The sequence below is a fragment of the Coregonus clupeaformis genome, chromosome 17, assembly GCF_020615455.1.
Source record: "Coregonus clupeaformis isolate EN_2021a chromosome 17, ASM2061545v1, whole genome shotgun sequence".
Taxonomy (NCBI): Eukaryota; Metazoa; Chordata; class Actinopteri; order Salmoniformes; family Salmonidae; genus Coregonus; species Coregonus clupeaformis.
In genome coordinates, this window is record NC_059208.1 from 62,332,020 (window position 1) to 62,337,037 (window position 5,018).

Consider the following 5,018-nt stretch of genomic DNA (forward strand, 5'->3'; position numbering starts at 1 on the left):
TTTAGCAAGCTTCTTATTAAAGATCTCCTATGATAAAAGAGGGATGAGCTGGGAAGAGAAGGATAAAAGAGGGATGAGGCGGGAAGAGAAGGATAAGAGGGGTGAGGCGGGAAGAGAAGGATGAGAGGGGTGAGGCGGGAAGAGAAGGATGAGAGGGGTGAGGTGGGAAGAGAAGGATAAGAGGGGTGAGGGGGGGAAGAGAAGGATGTGAGGGGGAAGAGAAGGATAAGAGGGGTGAGGGGGGAAGAGAAGGATGAGAGGGGGTGAGGGGGAAGAGAAGGATGAGAGGGGTGAGGCGGGAAGAGAAGGATAAGAGGGGTGAGGGGGGAAGAGAAGGATGTGAGGGGGGAAGAGAAGGATAAGAGGGGTGAGGGGGAAGAGAAGGATGAGAGGGGTGAGGGGGGAAGAGAAGGATAAGAGGGGGTGAGGGGGAAGAGAAGGATGTGAGGTGGGAAGAGAAGGATAAGAGGGGTGAGGGGGGAAGAGAAGGATGTGAGGGGGAAGAGAAGGATAAGAGGGGTGAGGGGGAAGAGAAGGATGAGAGGGGGTGAGGGGGGAAGAGAAGGATGTGAGGGGGGAAGAGAAGGATAAGAGGGGTGAGGGGGAAGAGAAGGATGTGAGGGGGGAAGAGAAGGATAAGAGGGGGTGAGGGGGGAAGAGAAGGATGTGAGGGGGGAAGAGAAGGATGAGAGGGGTGAGGCGGGAAGAGAAGGATGTGAGGGGGGAAGAGAAGGATAAGAGGGGTGAGGGGGGAAGAGAAGGATGAGAGGGGTGAGGGGGGAAGAGAAGGATAAGAGGGGTGAGGGGGGAAGAGAAGGATGTGAGGGGGGAAGAGAAGGATAAGAGGGGTGAGGGGGGAAGAGAAGGATGTGAGGGGGGAAGAGAAGGATAAGAGGGGTGAGGGGGGAAGAGAAGGATGAGAGGGGTGAGGGGGAAGAGAAGGATGTAGGGGGGAAGAGAAGGATAAGAGGGGTGAGGGGGGAAGAGAAGGATAAGAGGGGTGAGGGGGGAAGAGAAGAACAGCTGGAGGATCTTTAATTTGCTGTATTAAGGAATTATGATTGACAGATAATGCCTGAAGCCATTTTTGTATGTTTTTTGAAGGACTGAATAAAGAAATAGTTACATTTACATTTTACATTTACGTCATTTAGCAGACGCTCTTATCCAGAGCGACTTACAGGAGCATTTAGGGTTAAGTGCCTTGCTTAAGGGCACATCGACAGATTTTTCACCTAGTCGGCCCAGGGATTAGAACCAGCGACCTTTCGGTTACTGGCACAACGCTCTTACCCACTAAGCTACCTGCCACCCTTAGTTGATTTAACTGAAGTGCTTTCTTAACAGGAGCCAAAAAGAGAGGCACATCTGAAGATGATTAATCTAGCTGTAATGATGATAAGAATGTTTATCCCTGTCTAAATAATACACATCTTAATTCAGTCCAGGCCTGGTTTAAACAATCAAAACTCACAAGAAAAGCTTGCATCCATTTTTATAATCTGAGTCAGCATAATTTGACGTCAACCCAACAGAGTGATTATAAACTCCCCAGGGGATAGCTTGTTCTGATGGGGACGCCTGCTAGATACTGTATGTGTTCCTATCTTTCCTGCTAGCCGTGTGTTTCTCTGTCTCTCACCTGCCAGCTGTGTGTTCCTATCTTTCCTGCTAGCCACGCTCCCCTCTCTCTCTTGCTCTCTCTCACCTGCTCGCCGTGAGGTCCTCTCTCTCTCACCCTCACCTGCCAGCTGTGTGTTCCTATCTTTCCTGCTAGCCACGTTCCCATCGCTCTCTTTTAGCTGTGTTCCTTCCACTCTCATTCTAGCTATTCTGTTCCTCTCTCTCTCCTGCTAGCTGTTCCTCTCTCTCTCCTGCTAGCTGTGTTCCCTCTCTCCTGCTAGCCATGTTCCCATCGCTCTCTTTTAGCTGTGTTCCTTCCTCTATCATTCTAGCTATTCTTCCCATCTCTCTCCTTCTAGCTGTTCCTCTCTCTCTCTCCTGCTAGCTGATCCTCTCTCTCTCTCCTGCTAGCTGATCCTCTCTCTCTCCTGCTAACTGTGTCCCTTCCTCTCTCCTAATAGTTGTGTTCCTCCTTCTCTCTCTCCTGCTAGCTGTTCCTCTCTCTCTCCTGCTAGCTGTTCCCCTCGCTGTCCTGCTAGCTGTTCCACTCTCTCTCCTGCTAGCTGTTCCACTCTCTCCTGCTAGCTGTGTTCCTTTCCCTCTCTCCTGCTAGCTGTTCCCCTCTCAGCTGTTCCCCTCTCTCTCCTGCTAGCTGTTCCCCTCTCTCTCCTGCTAGCTGTTCCCCTCTCTCTCCTGCTAGCTGTTCCCTTTCAGCTGTTCCCCTCTCTCTCCTGCTAGCGGTTCCACTATCTCTCTCTCTCCTGCTAGCTGTTCCACTATCTCTCTCTCTCCTGCTAGCTGTTCCTCTCTCTCTCCTGCTAGCTGTTCTGTCGTAGAAAATATATTATGTTATAGCTTGGTCTGGCTAAAATCTTGTGCATGACCCATCTTGTGTTGGGCCTTCGGATTTAATACAATGGACAAAGACTTCTATCTTGTCGGCCTTATCAGCAGGTGGCTATGGACAACACCCACGCCATAGGTCTCTCAGTCCTCCCAACTCACGAGTTATTGCTCTGAGGACATACACACACACACACACACACATTATTACTGATAACACACGCACACACAAAATCCCCTCTTTCGGCTGAACATTTTCCTATGACACACACAAACACAAAACACACACACACACACACACACATTATTACACGCACACACATTATTACTGATAACACACGCACACACAAAATCCCTTCTCTAGGCTGAACATCTGAAGACGGAGAACCCGACTCAGAGCCAATGCAACAGTGATGCTAACCTGGAGGGGACCTCGCCCAACTCATCAGGACCAATCAGAAGATCAGAACTCCTAGAATCAACCTACTTTATTTTATTGTATAAAATGTCAGCACACAATGTTTAGGGGCGCGCTCTCAGATATCTCCCTACGAGGTTGACGAACGGGTCCGTGCACGCTATTTACAGATATCTTTACCTCTGAATAAACTGCCTCATATTATACAATTATCCACCTCGTCCAAAAGTCTCTACTTGGTCTCCGTTCTCCAGTAAACTTGTGATCATCAACAGTTCCCCTCTCAGCTGTTCCCCTCTCTCTCCTGCTAGCGGTTCCACTATCTCTCTCTCTCCTGCTAGCTGTTCCTCTCTCTCTCCTGCTAGCTGTTCCCCTCTCAGCTGTTCCCCTCTCTCTCCTGCTAGCTGTTCCCCTCTCTCTCCTGCTAGCTGTTCCACTATCTCTCTCTCTCTCTCCTGCTAGCTGTGTTCCTTCCCCTCTCTCTCCTGCTAGCTGTTCCTCGCTCTCTCTCCTGCTAGCTGTTCCTCTCGCTCTCCTGCTAGCTGTGTTCTTTCCTCTCTCTCTCTCCTGCTAGCTGTGTTCCTTCCCCTCTCTCCTGCTAGCTGTTCCTCTCTCTCTCTCCTGCTAGCTGTGCCTTCCCCTCTCTCTCCTACTAGCTGTTCTTTCCCCTCTCTCTCCTACTAGCTGTTCTTTCCCCTCTCTCTCCTACTAGCTGTTCCTTCCCCTCTCTCTCCTGCTGGCGGTACCTTCCCCTCTCTCCTGCTAGCTGTTTCTTCCCCCCTCTCTCCTGCTAGCTGTGTTCCTTCCTCTCTCTCTCTCTCTCCTGCTAGCTGTGTTCCTTCCTCTCTCTCTTGCTAGCGGTTCCCCTCTCTCCTGCTAGCTGTTCTTCTCTCGCTCTCTCTCCTGCTAGTTGTTTCTCTCCTGCTAGCTGTTCCTCTCTCTCTCCTGCTAGCTGTTCCCCTCTCAGCTGTTCCCCTCTCAGCTGTTCCCCTCTCTCTCCTGCTAGCTGTTCCACTATCTCTCTCTCTCTCTCTCCTGCTAGCTGTGTTCCTTCCCCTCTCTCTCCTGCTAGCTGTTCCCCTCTCAGCTGTTCCCTCTCTCTCCTGCTAGCTGTTCCACTATCTCTCTCTCTCTCTCCTGCTAGCTGTTCCTCTCTCTCTCTCTCCTGCTAGCTGTGCCTTCCCCTCTCTCTCCTACTAGCTGTTCCTTCCCCTCTCTCTCCTGCTGGCGGTACCTTCCCCTCTCTCCTGCTGGCGGTACCTTCCCCTCTCTCCTGCTAGCTGTTCCTTCCCCTCTCTCTCTTGCTAGCTGTTTCTTCCCCCCTCTCTCCTGCTAGCTGTGTTCCTTCCTCTCTCTCTCTCTCCTGCTAGCTGTGTTCCTTCCTCTCTCTCTTGCTAGCGGTTCCCCTCTCTCCTGCTAGCTGTTCTTCTCTCGCTCTCTCTCCTGCTAGCTGTTCTATCTCTCCTGCTAGCTGTTCTCTCTCTCCTGCTAGCTGTTATCTCTCTCCTGCTAGCTGTGTTCTTTCCTTCCCCCCTCTCTCCTGCTAGCTGTTACCCTCTCTCTCTCTTTCTAGCTTTTTTCCTTCCTCTCTCATTCTAGCTGTTATTCCCTCTCTCCTGCTAGCTGTGTTCCTTCCTTTCTCTCTCTCCTGCTAGCTGTTCATTTCTCTCTCTCCTGCTAGCTGTTCCTCTATGTCTCTCCTGCTAGCTGTTCCCCTGTCTCTCCTGCTAGCTGTTCCCCCCTCTCTCTCCTGCTAGCTGTTCCCCTCTCTCTCTCCTGCTAGCTGTTCCTCTCTGTCTCTCCTGCTAGCTGTTCCTCTCTGTCTCTCCTGCTAGCTGTTCCCCTCTCTCCTGCTAGCTGTTCCTTCCTGTCTCTCCTGCTAACCGTTCCCCTCTCTCTCTCCTGCTAGCTGTTCCCCTCTCTCTCCTGCTAGCTGTTCCTCTCCGTCTCTCCTGCTAGCTGTTCCTCTCTGTCTCTCCTGCTAGCTGTTCCCCTCTCTCTCCTGCTAGCTGTTCCTTCCTCTGTCTCTCCTGCTAACCGTTCCCCTCTCTCTCTCCTGCTAGCTGTTCCCCTCTCTCTCTCCTGCTAGCTGTTCCTCTCTGTCTCTCCTGCTAGCTGTTCTTCCCCTCTCTCC